Source organism: Camelus ferus, chromosome 4 (genome assembly GCF_009834535.1).
Source record: "Camelus ferus isolate YT-003-E chromosome 4, BCGSAC_Cfer_1.0, whole genome shotgun sequence".
Taxonomy (NCBI): domain Eukaryota; kingdom Metazoa; phylum Chordata; class Mammalia; order Artiodactyla; family Camelidae; genus Camelus; species Camelus ferus.
The window spans coordinates 32,163,340-32,187,144 of NC_045699.1; the positions used below are offsets into that span (position 1 = coordinate 32,163,340).

At 37.5% G+C, this 23,805-nt stretch overlaps 1 long non-coding RNA gene across 1 annotated transcript; it reads left to right on the forward strand.

Annotated features, from left to right (window-relative positions):
• Positions 1 to 371: 371 nt before the first annotated feature.
• LOC116663136 lies at positions 372 to 22,762 on the forward strand. The gene is made up of 3 exons (XR_004319230.1): positions 372 to 383; positions 9,048 to 9,051; positions 22,520 to 22,762. It is a non-coding gene; the product is annotated as an uncharacterized LOC116663136 (long non-coding RNA).
• Positions 22,763 to 23,805: the final 1,043 nt, after the last annotated feature.

The window sequence follows — 23,805 nt, forward strand, 5'->3', positions numbered from 1 at the left end:
ACTGTCTGTAATAACAAGGGCATGGTATATAACACAGGGTCTGACGCATATCAAGGGCTCAGACAATGTGCGTTCACCTTCTTTGGCCCTTATAGATACTGAATAAATATCCATTTTAGTGACAGGAATTGAAACCAGAAGCCAGGGTAGGGGCAGACTGGTGGTGGAACCAGGTGAAAATCAGAACCTGGTAACCCCTTGGTGATCACACGCTGGGACCAATCATTGCTCAGGAAGGAGGCAGGGGGTACCTTCCTTCATTTTCCACCTCCAGGGGCAGAGGATGCTTCTCTGCACCTTGACTTTGAATGTTAAAGGGCAGAAAACAGTTGGAGGCTTAAAAAGTACTTGCACAATTGGGCTTGCTCTCCTGTGCTCTACCGGTTCCGGAAGTAAAACACGCCCAGCTGAGCCTTCTGGTACGGGAGGACAGTGGGAGGCATGTACGGCAAAGTCATTTCAGTTGGGCTGTCCCAGCCAGGCCCAGGCAGAATCAGTCAACACAACTAACCTAGACGTAAGCTAAATAAGTGCTGGATATTACGTGCCCTGAGGTCTTGCAGTTTTCTGTTATGCAGAAAACAAATACAGGCAGTAAACAGATGTCATTAATTTCACTCTTTCCCATTGGTGGCCAAGATGGAGAAAGCTGATAATAGCCAGGAAACAGCGCCAGCATACTTCAGCCTCAGAAAGAAGCCTCTTTGTTCCTTCAAGGTCAGATAAGAGCACATCACTAACTATGGTAAAAATCATAGCACTGTATATCTGGAAGAACAACTAGCAATGATTATCTTCTACAAATGAGAAATCTTAAAGTGATAGGACTGGTCCAATGACACCCAGGTTGGGGGTTTGTACTTCCTGGATTTTCAGAGGATGACTGCTGTTAAGAAAGTGAACAAACCTGGCAGAAATGGGAAGTGTTGGATGAGAGATCTCAGATGAAGAAAGATGAAGTTCGGCTTGGGCAAAACCACTGACAGAATGAGGTCCATGTCTCTGCTTCCTAGAATGTGCTCACTGCTGTTGTAGACTGAACAACCTATCGGGCTGGGAGGTGGTGGGGTAACATTTTAGGTTGTATGCTCTATCTGGAGCCCATTAGAGTGGCAGGTTTGCTCCTCATGACCTTCACATCGTGATTTTTCTCCTCCTCCTCCTGAGTTTCTCTTTATGCCTCTGGACTAGATGCCCTCTCCACCTCAGGAGAGGACACGTCTAAGCTGCTTTGCATCTACTGAGTCAGCAGCTGTTTCTGTGGTGTGATACCCCCCACTGCTGTCAGTGGCCTTCTGCCAGCAGTGGGCCTCAAAACCAAAGCCACCCCATATAACTAGGAGTCTGAATGTTCAGAAATGAGCTTGTTGTACATTCATTACCAGCATTTCCCATATCCCTTAACCGTGTACTGGAGCTGTGTATGTGCTAACTGGGAAAGGAACTTAAGTCACAGATAGCCTCACTGGGCTAAGATGCTATCTATTCCAATTCTGTAGCTTCTCCAATGCCCTCTGTTGTAGGGTGCACCATAATTTAATCATCGATTTTCAGAGGTAGAGGGAAGCAACAGTCTATTATGTGTACAATTGGTGGTAAGATGCATACCAATTCCAATGCTGTTAAAGTGTGAAAAACTAATGCAACTCAGAACAGAAAATACACATTCACTAATGGATACAGATACTTCACCCCTGGCATTCCCCCTTTTTGTCTCAGTCATGGTAGTTTGACTCTTGTTCCATTATCTCAACTCAGGAGCTATGACATTTTACCCATCTTAACCAGGTCTCTTTTGTCCCTCCTTTTTCTAACACAAAAGGATCCTTTCCAAAGGAAGCCTTTTGTACTCCCATTTATATCTCAAGCCTGTGATTCTATCCACTTGTTCTTAGAAATGTACGTGCAATGCCATTTCTTCTCGGCAAAGGCAGCTGGCAGTATGTCATAGAAGTTAGAAATCTCATATGCCACCTCGAACAAGAGCTCTGGGTATGAGAATGGGACAGAGATTTCTTCTTAACTTCAGGGACATCAATTCCCTGGGGATCAGGAACTCACTGTTCATTGCAGTTAGAGCTCTTAGTTAACCACTCCTGGCTGACAAAAGAATAGAAATTTACTGAAAGGATTTTAGAGCACCCAGAGAATCACTAGAAGTCTGGAGAACCAAGTTCATAGTACAGGCAGGAAAAAGGGAGGCCAGGCAGTAGCCAGAATCAGAACCCACTTCAAATCACAGAACCGTCTGGGGAGGACCCTACAGCTGGAGTTGCCACTGAACACCCTGTGCCACTGCTGTGGCTTGCTGCCATCAGGGCAGGACATGGCCACTGGCACCAAAGCTGCTGGTGCCCCTGGATGCTGCTGCTGGAACCAACATCTAATGTTTCGTCTGCTTGGAACATTCTTCCTCCAGATATCACCTGGCTTGCTCCCCACCTGCTTTAGGCCTTTACTCAAGTGTCACCCTTTCAGTGAGGTCTTCAACAACCACACTCTTTAAAACTGTAGCTTCCACATCCATCCCTCCTCCAGCATATCCTATTCTATGATGCTTACTTTCATTTTTTAATATCTATTCTCAGCATCTGACGTACTGTATCATTCTCTCATTTACTTGCTTATTTTCTTTCCCCTACAGAATGTAAGCTCTGTGAGGGTGGGGATTTTTGTCTGCCTTATTCTCTGCTATATGTCTAGTATCTTGAAAAGTGCCTGGCATACAGTAAGCGTTCAATACATATTTGTTGAATGAATGAATGAATGAATGAATGAACGAACTTGATTCTCAACTGCTCCTGCTTCTTTGGGTTACTAGTTCTCAATTCAAAGCCTGTGGTAGGAGTTGATTGGTTGAGTCAGGTCACATGCTTAGGCTCCAGCTACATGGAAGGCTGGAAAAAAATAGTGTTTTCCATAAGACATTTGTTTTTACTTCATTTCTTAACTGGGCTAATATCGGAATTTCCTACTCATTCTGTTTCAATTCTTTACCCTCCTCATCTTTTATAATGCTTGCAAAGAGGTGTCTCTGCAGCACAGATTGAATTATGACAAAATGAATTACATGCTCTCAAGATTTAAAACATCAGCCTCCATCCGTTCCTCACCTATAGGCTAAAGATCAAAGTATTTCTGATGGCATAAACTGACCCTCAACATCTGATTGCCACCTACCTCTCCTCTTGCTGTCTGGAAAACTCCCTCTTTCACATCCACCTGATGAGTACCTACTCTTTCTACAATACCCTACCCAGAGCCTGGTCCACTATGATTCACAACATCTGACCCCCCACCCCCGACCCTTCCCCATCGCCAGGAAACTGACCCTTGGCTCTCACTGTAGCTTTACAAAACCCGGAACAGTCCTTGTCTCCAGCTCAGTTTCTTTTTTCTTTCATTATTGGCAACATTCTCCAAGAGCCTTCTGTGGATGACATCCTGAGCCACATGCCAGTGGTTCAATGATGGCTGAGGCAGACTGGCCTCTGTCATAATGGGGCTCACACGGAGCAAACAACTATGTAAATGATTCATTAATAAGTGCCCTGAAAGTATCCACAGGGTCTAGAAACCTAGTTGGATAGCTTAAATCTCAGCTGAGACCTGAACGGTGAATTGAGTTAGAGGTTTGGGAGTAGCTGCTGGGAAGGGAATGGGTGAGCAGAGAGGGAAAGAATGAGAAAAAGTTTCAGCCAGGGGCTATAAATGTCAGGTCTGAAATGCCTGAGTCAGGAAGACATTTTACATACTCAGGAAGCCCAAACAAGGTTGAGAATTTTCACTGTTATCCTAAGAACAAAGGAAGCCATCTAAAGGTTTTAAGCTAGAGAGGCCTAAGATCTGAGGTGCATGTGAAATACATCACTCTGGTTGCAATGTTAAATGCAGGTGGAAAGAGGAGAGAGTGGAGATGGGAAAGCCATTGGGAGGTGACTACTGCAGCCTGGGGGACAAGTGACCATGATGCAGATGGACCAGGTTAGCAGCAGTGAGGATGGAGACCGAAGATGAGTTTGGGAGATATTTAAAAAGTGATTACTCTGGTTAATGATAGGGCATGCGTGTGAAGCTGAGGGAAGTGTCCAGAAGGACTCACACATTTCTAACATAAATCTATGTCTTATTCCCCTGACTCTTTGCTGCTTAACAATGTGGTCCAGGGACAGACAGTTGGCAGCATGTTAATGCCAACTACCAAATGAGAATCTGCATTTAGACAATCACCTAAGGTGATTTATTAGGTACATTTAAGTTAGAAAAGCACCGTCCTAGTAGACTTTGCCTTTATAACATCAGTAGAGTTCATGTACATAGAACACAGAAAAAATGTGACAAATGAATGTGTGTATATGTGTAGGTGTGTGTATATGCATGCACACACACACACACACACAAACATCATTACATCCCATGCACACAAAATAAGCAATAGGCAAATATTCCTGAAGGCTGAAACACTATAAATTGCCATAGAAGAAAATTTGCAAGTGATAAATTTTACTGTTTCGAAAAAATATGGTCCACAAGATCTACAGGGAAGCATTGTTTTTCTAAACAGTCATAACCAGAATAACATAGAAATAGCAAAAATAAAATATTAAATAAGGTGATTTTGTGGGTAGGAATATTTATATCTGACAGTTGTGAATCTGCCTATGGACCTATGCCCACATAAAGCTTCTGAGTTGGCCAATAAAGAAAACTGGATTCACTTTGCTGGTTCCTCCAGATTATTCCTGCTTTGCTGGATAAAGGACTGTTTGGGAGAAATGAAGGCAAGTACAGAAAGGTGGCCACGTGCAGTTTATTAACAGTAGCACGGTCTACTGACTGTCTTTTCCTGCCTTTTATTTTATTTTTTTACTGGAAAATAAGTTAACTAGCAGGTTAATTGAATGTTATCTGGTAAGCATGCACATGTCCACAAATATGTGTGTGTGTGTGTGTGTGTGTACAGAGAGAGAGAGAATGAGAGAGAAGAGGGGAGAGAGCCAGCAAATGAGTGCGTAAGAGCGTGCTGTATATTTTAAGCTGATCACACCTCAGGAGCTCTTGTGTTCTGGGGAAGGCAAGCTGGGGGCGAAGGACTGTTGAAACCATCCTCCCACCGGTTTCTGGGTCCTCCCTGGCCACCCTGGAACTCTGCCCACCCTAACTTGCTGAGATGTGTCTGTTATTTTTGACTGGGTGCGATTATATCAGCCCAGTGACTTGTCAGGTCCCAAAGAAATTAAAAAAGGAAAAGTCCAGATGGTGACATTTGTGGTGAAAAAGAAAAGTGTCTTTTTCAGTCAAGCTGCCTTCCAATTATTTAAATTTATACATATTTTATTTATTTATTTGCCATTTTCTCCTCTAAAAGGAGAAAGTTCTAGGCTGGGAAGGGGGTTGCCTCTTGCCCATGGCATCACTGCCCTTCACCTGCTCAGGCTGGAATGACAGGCTTAATGTAGAGTAAGAGGAAGGCGTGGACATTTGCCAGGAAGCAGCCCCTGGGCACTGTGGAATGGCTGTGTCCGTTCTTCTTTGATCTAGGAGTGCTTCCAAGCCCTCCTCACAAAGGTTTAATTTTTTAATGGAATGAAATTCAGTGTGATGAATGCTTTGAGAATCTGAGGGGAAAAGGTATACCTCTTTGCTTCTTTACTGGGTTTGGTACCATGAGAAGCCCCATAAATGCTATGAGTAATATCAAGTAACACTTAATGAAAGCTTAAATGTTCCTAAGCACTGTTTTAAATGCTTTTCATGCATTATTTCATTCAATCCTCATAACACCCTGATGAGATGTGTATGCATTATCTTTGTTTTTTTCAGATAATAAAACAAGGAAACAAAGCTTCAAAAGCTTATGTAAACAGCTCGGGTCACATACTAGAAGGTGACAGAGTCAGAGTGAGAACCCAGTTTGATTCCACTGTAGCCACTGAACTTTACAGTACAACCAGTTCCACAGCCTATCAGATAGGACTGAAGAAGGAAAGCTGGGCATGCTGTGGGTACAGAGGGCGGAGGTCGTCATGGTGAGGATATTTGGGGAGATGGATTTGAAGGTATGTGTAGGCATTAACCAAATGAAGAAAGGATGTAGTAGCAGGAATTATGCATAAATAAAGACTCAAGGCCTGAATATTCTGTAATTTGGGAAGTACCTATGATTGGAGTATAGGATACACGTGAAAGATGAGTTCAGAGAGGCCAGAAGGCAATGCCATATTATGAAGGGCATTTATCTGCCAGCCTAGGGAGTTTATTCTTCCCTTAGAGTTGGGAAAAACAGTAAGGAAGTTATATGGTCAGCTGTCCATTTTGGAAAGTCACTCATAGCGGACAAACATGATGTTTCTCTCCTATATCCATCTCCCCCTACATCCTCCTGTCATAGCACCTACATGGAGGTGGAGACCACAGAGAATTAGGTGCCTGGGTATATCTGGTTCACAGAACTCTGTCCTTGGCCTGTCAGTCTTGAATCTTGGCCTTGACCTCAGTTATCCTGCCTGTTTGATGAACCTCATTCAAGAAAGAGAAAATAGCCTGGCAGCCTCCTGCTTTCTTGCCCCTCCCAGTGGAGGGTCTAGGTATGCAGATAAATCATTAATAATCTGAGAGGTTGTGGCCAAGATAGGTAAGGAAGTCCTTCTCTTTGTTTCAAGACAACCTTGTCCAGCTTGGCTTAACCTCTGCACCCATTCCATCTGCCTAGAGCCCCTGTGTAACTCTACTCCAGTGCAAACTTTCTGAGGCCAGATTTTGAGGTCAAATCCCTTCCCTTCAATGCAACCTCAACCTCTTTCATCCCACTCAGTTTATCAACCTCTACCCTCCTAACTCAGCCCAGACACAACCCCACCTCTGAAACATCTGTATGTCTATGGAGTCCAGGCTTTTCAGTTGACCAAGGCCCCAACAATCACTGGGAACAACACAAAAGGTGGTATTATAATAAAGGCTTCCTATTAACCCAGCTGTGAGCCTTATGTTGATAATTAAGATTTTTCAGATTACACTGTAAAACAGGCTCATCTTACTTTAGTGATGACAATCATTAAGACTCATGGAACACTCTTCGTGCAGCATCCCCAATAGTACCCCCTGAACCAAAATACTGAATTATCATTCACTGATATTCAAGGATACAGCTTTGGAAAATAGAAACCCAGTTTTTCTGTATGGCAAAGTAAAAACCTCTTAATATGAAAAAATTCTAGATTATCTGTCCTAAAAGTAGTTACTGTTTCACCTTTGAGTATTTTCCCTAATCTCATTCTCTGCAGGTTCTAATTCTTAAGATATTTCAATTTCATATTAAATGCAGCCTTCTGATAGGACATGTTCTACGAGGGATTATCTTTTTTTAGACTGAAATATATATGACAAAATTTCATTAGTTTCAGATGTACAACACAGTAGTTCAATTATTTTTATGGAATATAGTCCATATAAAGTTATAAAATATTGATTATACATCCAATGGCATGCATTACATCCTTGTAACTTATTTTATTCCTAGTAGTTTGTATCTCTCAATCCCCTTTACTTATTTTGCCCCTCCCCTCATCCTTCTCCCTCATCCTTCTCCCCTCTAGTAATCACTGGTATGTTTACTGTATCTGTGAGTCTCATTTCTGTTTTGTTACATTTGTTCACTTGTTTTATATTTTAGATTCCACATACATGTGAAAACATACAGTATTTGTCTTTCTCTGATTTATTTCACTAAGCATAATACTCGCCAGGTCCATCTATATTGTCACACAAATGGCAAAACTTCATTATTTCTTTAATGACTAATATTCCATTGTGTGTGTGTATATATACATTCACACACACACACACACACATATACACGTGTGTACATATACAAAGAGTATACCACTGCTTCTTTATCCATTCATCTGTTGATGGACACTTAGGTTTCTTCCATATCTTGGCTATTGTAAATAATGCTGCTATGAACATTGGGGTATGTATATCCTTTCAAATTAGTGCTTTTGGTTTTTTTGGGGGGTGATATCCAGGAGTAGACTTGATGCATTACCTAGTAGCTCCATTTTTAATTTTTTGAGGGACCTCCATACTGTTTTCCATAGTGGCTGTCTGATTACATTCCTAAATGCAGCACAAGAGGGTCCCATTCCTCCACATTCTTAACAACACTTGTTATTTGTTATCTTTTTCATGTTAGCCATTCTGATAGATATGAAGTGATAGCTCACTGTTTTGGTTTGCATTTCCTTGATGATTAGTGATGATGAGCATCTTTCCATGTGCTATTGGTCATCTGTATGTCTTACTTGGAAAAATGCCTATATTTTAATTTAATTGGGTTGTTTTTTGATATTGAGTTGCATGAGCTCTTTATATATTTTGGATGTTAACACCTTATAGGACATATCATTTGCTAATATCTTTTCCCATTCAGTAGGTTGACTTTCTATTCTGTTGATGTTTCCCTTTGCTGTGCAAAAGATTTCAAGTTTGATTAGGGACAATTTATTTATTTCAGTTTCCCTTGCCTGAAGAGACAGAGCCAAAAATTAATGCTAATATCAGTTTCAAAGAGCATACTGCCTGTGCTTTCTTCTAGGAGATACATGGTTTCAGGACTTACATTTAGGGCTTTAATACATTTGAGTTTATTTTTGTATATAGTGTGAGAAAATGTTCTAGTTTCATTCTTTTCTATGTAGTTATCCAATTTTCACAACATCACTTATTGAAAAGACTGTCTTTTCCCCAATGCATATTTTTGCTTCCTTTGTCATAGACTGACTATATGTGTATGGAGTTATTTCTGGGCTTTCTATTCTGTCCCACTGATTTGTGTGTCTGTTTTTGTGTCAATGCCATACTATTTTGATTACTGTAGCTTTGCAGTATAGTCTGAAGCCAGTGATACTGCCAGCATTTTTTTTTTCCTCAAGATGTTTTGGATGCCTTGGCTATTTGAGTTCTTTTGTGGTTCTGTATAAATTTTAGGGTTATTTGTTCTACTTCAGTGAAAAACATCATGAGTATTTTGATAGGGGTTGCATTAGATCTGTACACAGATTTATACAGTATGAACATTTTAACAATATTAATTCTTCCAATCCACCAACATGGGTTATATTTCCATTTATTTGTATCATCTTCAATTTCCTGCATTGATGTCTAATAGCTTTCAGAGTATAGGTCACCTCCTTCATTAAATTTATTTGTAGGTATTTTATTCTTTTTGATGAGATTGTAAATAGAATTGTTTTTGATGTACCTTTCTGATAGTTCACTATTAGTGAATAGAAATGCAACAGATTTCTGTTTATTAATTTTGCATCCTGCAACTTTACTGAATTCATTTATTAGTTCAAATAGTGTTTTGGTGGAGACTTGATGGTTTTCTATATATAGCATCATGTCATCTGCAAACGGTGACAGTTCCACTTCTTCCCTTCCAATTCTGTTGCCTTTATTTCTGTTTCTTATATGATTACTGTGGCTAGGACTCCCAATACTATGCAAGGTTTCTGCTGAAAAAAATCTGCTGACAGTTTTACAGGGCTTCCCTTTGTATTTCACTCTTCGTTTTCTCCTGCTCTCTTAAAAAATCTTAACTCTTGTCATTTTAATTACATTATGTTTTAATGTGGGTCTCTTTGGGTTTATCCTACTGCACCTAGATATCTGTTTCCTTTTTCAGGTTAGGAATTTGTTTTTTCCGGCTACAATTTCATTAAATACATGCTCTCTCTCTTCTCCTTCTGTGACCCCTAAAATGCCAAAGTTAGTATGCTTGGCATTGTCCCAGAGGTCCCTTAAACTATTCTTATTAATTTTTTTTCTATTTCTTGTTCTGACTGGCTGTTATCCACTATTCTGTCTTCCAGATCACTTATGCATTCTTCTGTATCACCTAATCTGCTGTTAATTCCTTCTAGTTTTGTTTGTTTGTTTGTTTTGCTGTTAATTTTTTCTAGTTTCTTTTATGTCAGTTATTATATTCTTCAACTATGATTCTTTAATCTCAAAAATATCCAAAAGAGAAAAGGTCAATTTTCAATGTCTATCAGGACAGAGAGGGTAAAGCTGTCTTAGTTGGCTAACTACCATGTGAAAACATTCTGCCCTTATTGCCTTCCTTCTCTTCCTCTTGTTTTAGCTCTGACGGTGTCAGAACAATGATACTAAAAGAGGGAGAAGGGGGCTCATAAAGTACAAAAAAAGAGAAGAAGGAAGGATCATGCCACCCTTCCCTGTCTTGTGGGTTGCCAAAAACCCTAGCCTGGAAAGAGAAAATAATTGCTACTTCAATGAAATTTAATGTTTTAATATATGGAATTACACATCTCCCTAAAATTAATTCTAAAAATCCTACCATCATAGATTGAGGAAAGACTAGCAAGTACAAAATGGAGCCAGTAAATTTAGACTACTTTGTTTTTCCATACAAATAAAAGTTATAGTTACAGTTTAAAAGAAGTCTAAGGTTAGTGGAAGCTGGTTGGTTTGTTTTTAAAGGTGTGAAAGACTTGAGCAGTTCGCTTACGTATGGGGAAAAAAATCAGTAGAGAGGGAGATATCTCAGGCTTAAATGTAGAGATAATTGATAATAAAAGTCCTTAAAGAGGTTGGAAGGGAGGAAATCTTTAGGTGAAGAATTTAGTTTCAGAAATGAGGAAAAATACTGTCCTCTGAAACATAGCTAAGGATACATTAATAATAATGTAGTTAAGTCCAGAGTTTGATTATAAAAACTGAGGAAGTTATATAGCCAAGACAGGATTCTCATCTAGTTTTGTTGAAATATCAGTGCCAGCAATTAGGAAATGGGTCTGGCACTGTGGTACTTAAGAGAAGAATCAGGGCAGTTCATGGAGACATCTTGGGAAGCCTCTCTTTTTCAGCATTCCTTATTTATCTTTCCTATATCATATGTACTTGGTCCTCTGCTGACATCTTTCTCCATTCTTCTTATCGTTGCTATGAGACCAATTGTATCAGGATCCAAGAAAGTTTACTATGCAGAAAGTGTCCAGAGAAATACAACAGTGAAAACTAAGTTCTGTGGTATCATGCTCACTGAGAAGCTTGAGGTCCATCTTGCTTAACAGGTGCCATGGGGGAGAGCCAAGATCACAAAACACGAAAAGAGTGACCAAGTATATACAAAGGTTGAGAAGCTGCCCAGTTTATTTGTGACAGACTAATCTTTGCCTTTTCTATGTCACTCCAGGTTTTCAAGAGGCCACTTTACAGATAGTGCAGAAACAGGGAGACGAGTTGCTTGACTGCATCTAGCAAATCAAGTACTCATTTTTTCATCATGCACTTGTAGTTATCAATGTTAGGCCAATCATTCTTGACAAATAACATGGCTCCCCAATATCAACTAACTTACTCCAACCTATTCCTCCATGACCGAATGGAGTCACAGCTGATAACTTCCACAGAAGCGATACGGTAAAATGTACTGTTGAAATTAGGAAAGTCATATTCAGTATTTTTATTAGTCTTTCTTTCTCTCCCTTTGTCCATATTTTGTGTCTACTTTTTCAAGCTAGAGTGCTCACTCTGTAGGCACATGGGTTTAAGTTGTAGCTTCTCCATTTTCAAGTCATGAGAAACATTCATAAATAGATTTTACATGTTAAGACTTCTGGAGTTGATTTAAATTAGTCCAACCTTTTTTGAGCTCTTGCTATGTGAAAGACTCTGTGTTAGGTACTGAGAGACAACAGATGGAACTAGATGAGATGCCTGCTCTCCAGGAGTTCACACTGTCTCATTGGGGAGGCCAGTATAAATAGTTGTCACAGGTAGATAATAAGTGCTATACTAGAGGTAGAGTCCTCCCTCATAGATTCAATCTCGTCTTTTAAATTTTATATATTTGTTTTCCCTAAAGGAGGAGACATATTCAAAAGTCTTAGAATTCCATTTTTACAATCATAAACTTTGAAGATAAGAGGGGTAATTCTTACAATAATCTTATTCTTTTGCATCACTAATATTCTCAAATGGAAGAGTCATACCCTTCATTACTTAAAAAAATTTTTTAGAGATGAAAATTTGAACAAAGCAGGAATTTAGCTTCTTTTGTTTCTTTTGGTAAATGAATGTGACAATTTAGTAGATTCCTGAATAGTTGAAGGACCACAGTCCCTATGATACCTTGCTTAGTGTCTGGTTTAAAAGCTGGTTTATGGTCACCAGATCACATCCTTTGCAAGAAAAGTTGCTGATATGTAGATCCCCCATGCAAATTGCTTTTCGCTGAGCTCCCAGTAAAATTCCCTCTACATTTTTTGACTGTTGTCATGTTACATTCCAAGTTCAATGAACTATGTCAAGCTGAGACATGTTTATTTAAATGGATTTTGTGGAAATGTAACACTAGCTTCCTAACACCTGTTTGCATTTCCATACAGACTCAATAGAAAGGAAGTGTTATTCTCATGCAGAACATGCAGAGTAATATCTCAAATTTTTTGCTTCTGGTTGAGGTAGGAGAGGCAAGTTGTCTGTATCTGATTTTTCATGTATTCATTTAATCATTCATTCACCCATCATGTATTGGATACTTGCATTACACCAAGCTCCGTGGGTAGTCACTGGTTATATAAGATAATCAATCACACCACAGGGGACAGAAGCACATGTTAGTGAAAGGCTTTCTTTCTCCCAAACCACCAGCTATCTTGTTCATTGCAGGATTCCAGCTATTCTTTTCCAAGTGACTTCTTTTGTACTAATCATTTATAGAGAAATTGTTGTATTCTTATCATTAAGAGTATGGACTCTGGAGCATACTCTGTATATTCAAAGTGCAATAATGTAAATTATTACTTGTGCCACCTTGGCAAAGTGGCTAAATTTTCTTATCTATAAAATGGGGACAATAATAACTGTACCTTCCTCGAAGGATTTTTGAGAAGACTACACCTGGCAGATAGCAATCAATGAAGGAACATAAGTTAGCTCTTATTTTTTTCTTGCCAAGCTGACATAGCTTTGTTTGTCTGTATTTTACATACTCTGTATTCTCTGGAGATGGTCAGAATGAGGCAGAATCCACTTTCCTTGCCTTCCTGAGCCTCATTTTGAGTGCTTCTAGAGAGATTCTAGGAAGAAACTTGAACTGGAAGTGAAAAGAGGGGAACCAGGGTAGTTGCAAGAAGTCCTAAATGGGACCTAGCAAGGCAAGCAGAATCACAGGACACAAAGGTTGGAATAGTCAAAATACTCCGTAAGATCCTCTAGCATAAAGTCCCCCCTTTTCAGATGATGAAACACAACTGGAGAGGATGAGACTTACTCACGGTACCTCAGATAATGAGTCATAGAGATGGGACTCCTAGTTCATTCCACAAATTGAAGATCCAGAGTCATATAAAGGTATGGTAGACACAAGGGACTAGAGAAAAGGATTAGAAGCTGATTTCTGTCCTTTTCTTAGTGCTAGTCTACTTGTTTTGTCTTTCTCTACTCTCCACTCTTCCTTCATCTGTAGCTCATGTAACACCTTTAAAGGTCCCCATTTGGACTCACATCAGTTTTAATCAATGTACAGCCATCCAGTTGATGTGACCCCTGGTTTACCTTTCTGAGTGAGAAACCCTGCTAGGAGCAGACAAACCACTTCGGCTAAAATATAAACATTGGATAGGAAAGAAAAGTAATTGTGCCTGAAAGTCTACTTATACATTTTATTTAATCCTTAAAAAACCCTACGAAGGAGGTGTTATTACTACTATCCAGAAGCTGTGGGGACCAAGGCATAGAAAAGTCAAGTGACCTGTCCAGTGTTCCATAGCCCATTAAATCAGAACTAGAATTGAAAAATAAATCTGATCCTGAGAAAATGTTCATGAGTTCTTGTTACATGAAAAAAATCAAAGCACCAAACAGAATAATCTCAACTTTAAATAATCACCTTATATGTAAAAGAATAGGGAAAAGTATCTACCAGGTATTTATCTGGAGGTAGAGAAAATACAAGTGATTTTTATCTTTCTCTTTTGTAAAAAAAATTTTCCTAAATTTTCTACAATGAAATACTTGCTTTTATGTATAAAGCATGTGTATACGTGTATAAAATGACACAACAAATGTTATCCTGAAAAAGAAATTAAATCTGTGAAAGTGGTACTGAACTAGGAGTTTAGCGGCAGGAATACAGCGTTAACTAGTACTAATTCTTCTTGGGGGGTCAGGGTGCCTTCATTTACAAATGGAGGAATGTAATGAAGCCCAAGAGCCCTTTTATCTTTCACTAAGTGTCAAAAATAAAAGACAAAAAGTTCTCATCTAAATTATAATTCAATACATGTGTCCTTAAATTTTATCTGCCCCACATTTATACTATATCTAGTCACTAAGCCTCATTAATCAACCTAAGTGGAAACATTTAAATTCAGTACAAATGACCTTGCTGTCATCTTGATTTCTCAACCCTAATTTTCATAGATGACTCTTCCTTGATTATAATAAAAAATAATTTAATGCAAAGGGAAAGGTTATGCTGATCTTTAACAATAACTATTAATGTAAAAAAATTTAAAAATCATTTATGAGCTGTTTCTATTTCTTCCAGATACCAGTCATGTGACCTCGACAAAGCAACGTAACCTCTCTAGGCTTTGATTACCTAATCAATAAAATCAGGAAGTTAGACTAGACTTGCACTGTCCAAATCAGCTACTGAAATGGAAATTAATTAAAATTCATTTCCTCAGTCATACTAGCCACATTTCAAGTGTCCAATATCCACATATAGCGAGTAGTTAGTGACTACTATATTGGAAAGCACAGATACACAACATTTCCATCATCATGGGACATATTGCTGAACAGTATAAGAATGATAGCTTAATTTATGGAGCATTTTACACGTGCACATGTAAATTTCATTTGATTCCCTTTATCATCCAAAGAAAAACAGAAGTGGATAGTCCTATTTTACAGATGGTAACTAAAGCCCAGAGAGGCAAAAATGACTTCCCAAGATCCCACAGAGCTCAAACCAAGGACTTTCCATTTCAAATATTTCCTGTATTTTCCACTCCATCATCCTGCCTTCTAAAACTAAATACTCCCAGCTGTTTAGAGAGGCCACGGATGCTCACTGACACTTATGAATTCTGAGAAATCCCAGGAAAGGTTGCCAAATTTGATCAAGTAGCAAACAATAGCTATCTTGTTTTTGCCTGGCACAGTAGTACAAACACCATGAGAGAGAAGGCCCCGCCTAAGATCCTTGTATCCCAGGAGTTTGCAATCTGATTGAGAGCATAAGTTTCATGAGTAAAAAAATAGTTTTTAATCTAGACTTGAACATGATATGCTACTAAATATCAAAAGAAACAGAAAATAAACAAAAGTGGATTCTTTTGGTGATCAGGTATCAAGATACTGGGAAGTTGGGCAGGGAACTGCTGTTTTTCAGTAATTATTATTTGCCTTTTTAAACTAAGTACATATACTGCTTTAAAGAAAAAGTAAATGGAAGAAGAAAATTACTGGGGCTTTTAAGAATTATGTTAGTCTTCCCCTCTGTAAATCAATTAATTACAGTTCTAAAACCATTTCTTTTGAATCAGTTATTTTCCAGTTTTTATTCTTTGATGTGATTGATTGTCCCTCGTGTATTTCTTAAGAAAATCTCAGTCTAAGTAAAATACTTCCCACCAGAACCTTCAAATATATGTACTTAGATATATGTATATTTTAATTTTTTATCTTTATCACATCTTTCTTGCTATTTATCACTAATATTTAATTTAGATGCATAAAGTCAGGGACTATATATTATACAGAGTAGGCACTTGAACATTATTCATTAGAAATATGTAAATGTGTATTCACACTAACAATGCACCTAGGCAATGAAGAGGTATTTTGTCAAGAAATATAGAGAATGAATGGAACCCAGAAAAAAAAATTGATGGAACCACGTAGGACAGCTTACAGTCTTATTGACAAAATAAGTTTCGTAAATTAAAAATAGATAACCAAAAACAATTTTTAATTCAAACTTGAATATCATACAGTGGGAACCTATGGATATTTTGCCCTATCACACGCTTATATCTCCACCTGTAATTCTTTCTTTAGCCTAATCTCTGATTTTACAAATGATTAAGGACCTTGCTTCAGATCCCTCTTCCTTTAAGCCAAAGATTATTTTCCGTATATCAGGATATTTCACAGTAGAATGTAAGTCAATATATTACTTTCATTGGGGGAAACAAAGAAGTAAATATCTGGCCCCTGATTTTAAGGGGCTTGCAATATAATTGCAGTGATAGGACATGAAAACATTAAACAATAGTACTAGAAGCACCAAATAAGCAGTGCAGCTGCTGTGTTCTCCAGTCTCACAAGATCTAAGCATTGTTTCTGTGTTTATGCTCACTCACATTCTCCTATTGTGATTCCTCTGTCATATCGCTATCAAGAAGAGACCTTCCCTTCATTGGCTGCATCCTCAAATTTCAATGTTTATTACCTGATCAACCAGTCTCCTCTTTCCTCACTTAAGAGTAAAGAAAGTTGAGATAAGATCAAGTTGCCTTTTCCCACTAAGAAGATAAGTACAAATGGCCCCAGTCCTTGAATAAACATGATATAATCCTTTTAAAAGCTGAATCTGACCTGTCTTTTAACAGATTTGAGATACTCTTTTCTTCAAGAATCTTCATCACAAATTATCCCTATCCTGTCACAGGACTGGGTGAAATGGAAAATCATGGTGTTCAAAATGCTTATTAAAAAAAAAAAGGAGGGGGGACAGAGCTCAAAATATGGAAGGCTAGCACTGGGATAACTACATTTGTAGAAGTCGGTCTGCCATGGCAATCTTAAGAAAAGAATTTTTCTTAATAACTGGCATTTTCAAATACCTTGGGTTCCAAATTATTGTTGAGCCTTAGAAACTCCATTTGCCTGATGTCAAGTCTCTGTGATTTAAGCCTCTAAACTCCCTGGAATCTAGAGCTAAGCAGTTGCTTTTCAATTCTTCTACCTGCCTATATGTCCTGGCACGTGTATATTAGTAATGATGAACCAACAGTGTTTCTGTACATCTCTGTAATCCTTCAGTGTAATGGGAAAACCAATCTGAGCTCTGTACTCTAAATCACATTCTGAATATTAACATTTACTTGGTCAATCTTGTTTCTTCCACCTTTTCCTTATGGAGAAAAGTAAGTCACCTAACTCAATTATAAATCATTGCATTGTGTAAATACTTTGGAGGTCTCTTGAACTAGCTGATATTGATTGATTCTACCAGAAGAGCAAGTAAGTTTTACAACAACAGTAACAAAACAACTGAATCCATCAGGGACTTGCTTAAAAATATTCTTCAAGATCAAATCTTTATAGATTTTACTAAGTGTGTAAACTCTCTTGCTCTCACACCACACTACCCAACAAAAGTTGGGGGTTTTTTGTTTGTTTTTTTGTTTTTTTAGGGAGGGTTAGGCATCAGCACTAAAGAACTTTGTGAGAGCTGAAGGGTATGATTCTTAGATAATGGCTATATATTCTAATGCCGGAAAACACAGCCAGCCCTTTAAAAAGCACCCATCACTTGATCAAGAATGATTTTGTTTTGTTTTATATGATTTTAAACATGGGAAGACAACAAAATTCCAATTTTTAAAAGCTCAAGACATTGATCTAGGTGAAGGTCTTAAAGGTCTAAATTACTTTACTGACTTATGTGCTTATGGACTTGTTATAAAATATAGAACCAAACAACTAGTAGTCTCATAAAATCACAGAAGTAATCAAGTGTTATAGTTGGCAGGGCCACTGAGAGGTCATCAGGTAAATTCTCTTTTTTAGACAAAAAAAAAAAAAAGCATCTTTATAATTTAAAATGACACTGAACTAAAAAGGTGCTTGATAAATGTTAGTTGATATATGCCAATGAAAGGGATCCTTTAATTTTGCAGTAACAAAGTGTTCTATTAATTAGCAAAATTTCTCTCTTAGAAATTCTTTAATTCATTCATTCACACTTAGGGAAATTTTTAAGGCCCACCTATGTGCCTGGCATTGATACAGGTACTATTTAATTACTTGAGCTTGTATCACGCATAGTAGAAAATAAGCTTGTATTTTCTTTGAACTTAAAGTCTACTCTATTTAAGTGCTTTACCAAGAGGTGCTTAATTGATGATTATTAACTCTTTGTGTGTGTATGCAGACAGAAATACCTATGCCATCTTATTGAACAAAGGATATGAATCATCCTCAAACAAAAACTTGTACATTATTTTTTAACTGACAATCAAGATAAATGAGGATATAGAACATAAATCAAAAGCAGCAGGTGAAAGGAAAAGCCTGTAATTTATAAATATGTAGTTAAAAGCTCACATTTGATTGTGATTTCCTGGAAGTCTAGGTACAAAGTGAGGCATGGCTTATATTGATGGGCAGGGTGGGTATGTGGGGGAATGTGTCTATCTTTTAAGAGAAGCAAAGATTTTCTCAGCGTTTGAAGGCAAAATAACTTATGTAGAGGCATACGTGGTCAATGTTTTCCTCACAACCTTCCTACAGCAATGGAGGTGATAGGTTTCTCAAGAGTAGACTATTTCTTACAATGTATCTCAATGTCTCATTCAGCCTGGTAGAATGTCTGGCATATAGTAGGTGCTGGGAACATGAGTGAACAAGAGTAAAAAGAAAGCAAAAACACTGTTCAGTTTAGACAATTCTATCCTTGAGGATGGGCCACGATAAAGTGATTTAAGGATGAGATTCTCGAAATTATGAAAGATGAGCAGATGATTTTCCTTCTATTCCTTAAAATGTACCAAAATCATAGTAAAATGACATTTAAAATGTATCAAGGAAAACGAGTTAAGAGGCATCAGCATAAAAAAAAAAGAGAGAGAGAGACATCAGCGTAAAACTGATGGAAGTTAAAAAGCAGATAGTTCTGAGTAGCTGAATTAGAAGATCAAGGAGAGCTGAAAACTACACCTGTAGTAATGGAGACCCAGAAGCCAGCAATTACACTGAAGAATCCAGGAAACCCCAGGAACTGGAAATACCAGGGATCTATGAGTGTGGAAATGTGATTGCGTTTGAAAATAGGAGGATTCATTTGAAGTCTATAATAAGAATCAGTTCCAGCCCAAATTCCTGTCTCCAATCTAGACAACTAGGGAGCTGCTCCTCAGGGCAACTCTGGAAGAAGACTCCAGGTTAAGCCTTTGAATAAGCTGGAACCCAGGGCATTCTCAATTTGTAAATGACATGCATAGGAAATGTAGGAGTAAGGCAAGAAGACAAAAAAGGAGTATTAAGCAAAACTTGGTACCACTAGCCCTCTTTCCTTCTTTACTCCTCATTACTTGACTCCTCAAAGCACTGACAGCCAAGTAGGAAAATGGAGGATACATTTCTAGAGAAATGGACTGGAGCAAGAGATTCTTGTGGTCATTCAGTGGTCATCCAACAAAACAGGAAGGTTCCTGCCTGATAACTCTAAAATTAAGCTCGCCAGTCCCATGCCCATATACAGGAACAGAGCTTCCCATCAGGTATTTAGTGCCTTACTCTTAAATATGAATGGCTAGTCAAAGATCACTAGTCATTTGAAGGAAGCATCTGACATAAAAGAGGGAACACAAAACAGATAAATATAGCAGAAGAAACTTGAAGGAAACAATGAGAAAAATAAAGGTACAAAAAATGAAGTTACTACTTTTTGAGTGTTGAAAGAAGACAGAATCAGGAAGGTACAAAAAAGAAAAACACAACAAAAATTTAAAATATGATAGCAGAAATGAAAAAAATCCAATAGAATATTTTGAATATAAACTTAGGAAATCTCTCAGAAATCAGAAGAGAACAGTCAAAGAGACAGTGAATAGCAGAGAAAATATAAGAAAACAAGAGGATTAGTTTACTGTGTGAATGGTAAAATTTCCACAAAGTGAAGATATAGAAAATGAAGAAAACAAATTTATTACAGAAATAATTCAAGAATTTTTTTTTCTAGAATTGAAGAACACGGGATTCCAGAATCAATGAGCATCACAATGGACACAACTACTTTTGTGTGTTGATTTTATATCATGCAACTTCACTGAATTCATTTATAAGGTCTAACAAAATTTTCTGGTGGAATCTTCAGGGTTTTTTACATATAAGATTATGTTATTTGTGAACAGTGATAATTTTACTTCTTTTTCCAATTTGGAAAACATTGTTTTCTTGCCTAATTGCTCTGCCTTGGCCAAGTACTATGTTAAGTAGAAGTGAAAAAAGCAGGTGTTCTATTCTTGTCCCAGATTTTAAAGGAAAAACTTGCAATCTTTCACCACTGAATTTAATGTTAGCTCTGGGTTTTTCATATATGGCCTTTATTATGTTGAGGTAATTTCCTTCTATTCCTAGTTTGTTCAGTGTTTTTAACATGACATTGTACTGAATTTTGTCAAATAGTTTTTCTGCATCAATTGAGATTATCAAGTGGGTTTTTCCTCATCATTATGTCAATGTGGTATGCTTAACTGATTTATTTTCATATGTTGAATCATTCTTGCATTCCAGTAATAAATCCCACTTGGTTTTGATATATATTCCCTTTAATGTGCTGTTGAGAATTTTTACATCTATATTCATCAGGGATATTGGTCTTTGATTTTCTTTTCTTGCAGTGTTTTTGTCTGGCTTTGGTGTTAGGGTAATGTTGCCTTTAAACTCTATAAAACATTTAAACTTAATGTAACATGGGCAGGATATACAGTGATTTTCACGTGAAGACATTGACTCCCAGTAGACAACAATTTTTAAAACTCAGTAAAATTATAAATAAAGCTATCACCTGAAGTCACTGGTAAATGACCAGTGGCAGGCTGAGACTGGAGGGGAGTATATTCTTGATAGATTTCTGGTGCTTTGGGTGAGAACTGTGATTATGTGGCTTTGTTACATGATTGTATCCTAAACTCCAGTCCCAGGTCTGGTGACAGAAAATTGCAGCTTTGTCAGCTCAAGGTGGCAGACAATAGAATTCAGATTATCAGAGTAGCTGGCCATTTAAGGGAACAATTTTTGGAAGTGAGAGAGGATAAGAAAGAGGGTATCTAAAATCTGAGTATAAACTCTGTCCAAATCCCTGACTGACTGCTAAACTATACAAGCACACAGGAGACCCCGGCAAGGTTATCAAAAGGTGGACAGAAACTAGAAGATAGTCTACACTTGAAAGCCTGCACTCTATGGTTCCTGATGAGATTGGTGAATTTCCTATGCCTTTGGCTGAGTGCAACCTACCACATACAGTTTAACTGGCAAAAAGTGGAAGCCTTACTTACTTCATGTCAGAGGGAGGAACTTGGGGCTGAAGGAATAACTGAAAATTTATTGGGAACAATAGAGAGAATGAACCTCAAAACCTTAGTATAAATTTGCTCAAATTCCTGACTGACTACTACAATATGCAGGCACAGAGGAGATACCCAGAGGGCCATATTTAAAAAGCAGCAGCTGGAAGCTGAACAAAATGAAGTGTTGAGCAACCAGAAAAGTCAGGTTTTTTTTTTTTTTTCAGTTTCAGTCCAGACAGGATAATTGTATATTAGAGCAAAAGAAAAAAAATAAAATTCAGAAGAATCATACAGAATCCAGAGTCACTACAGCATAACGTTCAGTTTTTAACCAAAAATTGCTAGGAATGCAAAGAAACAGCAAAGAGTGATACACAGAAGGAAAAAAGTAATCAATAGAAACTTACATCAAGTGCACCCAGGCATTGTGTTTAGCAGAAAAGTCCTTGTAGTAAATGTTGTAAGTGTATACATATATAAATATATCAAAGGATGAAAAGAAAATACGCTCAAAGGATTCAGATAAGTATAGCATTAATGAGGGGGAAGATAAGAAATAGCAAGAGAGAAGTAGAAGTATAAAAAAGAACCAAGTAGAAATTCTAGAGCCAAAAAAATACAACTGAAATTAGCAATTTACTATGGTGAGTAAAATGTTAACCAACAGCAGATTTGTGATTTGTAAAAAGCATCAATGAATTTGAAGACACAGAAATAAAATGATCCAATCTGAAGAACAGAGGAGGTAAAAAACATTGAAGAACCATGAACAAGGCATGGGGAAGTAAAAAGCTGTCCAGCATGCATGTAATTAGAGTTCTGAATGGAGAGGAATGGAATATAAGGGCAGAAAATATTTGAAAAAAGGTCTGAAAATATAAAACCTACATATAAATGTTTATGGCAGTTTTATTTATAAATACTCAAAACTGGAAGCAAGCAAGATGACTTTCAAAGGGCAAATAGATATACAAACATACAACTGTACAATGGGATATCATTCAGCAACTTAAATATGACTTATCCATCCACAAAAAGATACGAAGGAGACTTATATGCACACTGTTAAGTAAAAGAGGACAGTCTGGAAAGGCTACATATTGTATGATTCCAACTACGTGACATTCTGGACATATAAAGACAATAATACGACCAGTGGTTGCTAGGGATTGGAGGGTAGGTGGAGGGATGAATAGGTGAAGCACAGGAGGTTTTTAGAGCAGTGAAACTATTTTATTGGACACTGTAATGATGAATACATGACATTACGCATTTTTCAAAACTCACAGAACTGTACAACTCAAAGAGCAAAACGATGTCAATTATGGACTTAACAATATATTAATATTGGTTCATTAATTATAATAAAACACACTAAGGCAAGATGCTAATAATATGGGAAATTGTATAAGAGAAGCTTGTATGGAATTCTCTTATTATGTGCTCAATTTTTCTATAAATCTAAAACTGCTCTAAAAAATAAAGTCGACTAACTTAAAAAGCTTCCCAAATTTGATAAAGAGGAATATAAATCATTTAATGATGTGAAATGTTCCTCAGCTGCCAAGTGCAATTGGTGAATATTGTGCTAATTTGTGATTACTTATGGACTATGAATTGGAAACAGAAAAATGGACATTAGAAATTCTCAGGAAATGAATCTTCTTTATTCAAGAATCTGAGGGGAAGGATTTGACAAGATAATTAATTCGTCCTCTCTTTCCTAAAAGCTTTTGCTGCTCAAATCAGTGCCATGCTATGAAGTAATATCTGTGTATTCATAGCATCATAGCCTACCAAATGTTGGGCTTTTAAATTTCAGGACACAGGGAAAGAAATGTAGAAAAGTGTTTCCCTAGGGTCACTAGTGGCAACATTTAGGGCAGTAGTTTGTGCTGTCTGAGTCCTGAGCAGCAGATCCTGAGTGATAGAGAGGTTTGGGTGTTTTACAATAGATTTTTTGTGTATCTTTGTGGCATGTAGGCCCTCTGTATAGTATGAGGCTCCTCTTGCTAGAGTTTAAAGAAAAAAACAAGGAATAATGGTGTAAACGTGTTATTTAGAAATAGCACACCAAATATCAAAATAAACAGGTAAAGAAAGAAAAAAGTCAATGCTTTAGCGATGAGATGTCAAGACACAGGAGAGTGGGTAGGGAATCGCTATGTATTGGTAATCATTACTTCACTTCAAAACTTGAGCACATTTACTGTTTTGATTAGAAGAGAAATTTTTAAAAAGAAGAAATTTTTGAGACTATACCTTTATGGCACTATACTTTGGCTTTGCCGTCTATGGGTTGAATAACCCCAGTTCTAAAGTCATTTCTTTTAAATAGGCCACGGTCCAATTTTATTCTTTAAGGTAATTCTCCCTGTTTATTCCTCTAAGAAAATCTCAGTCCAAATAAAACGATTCCTAACAGGACCCTTAAATGTATGTGATGTGGCATATACATCTG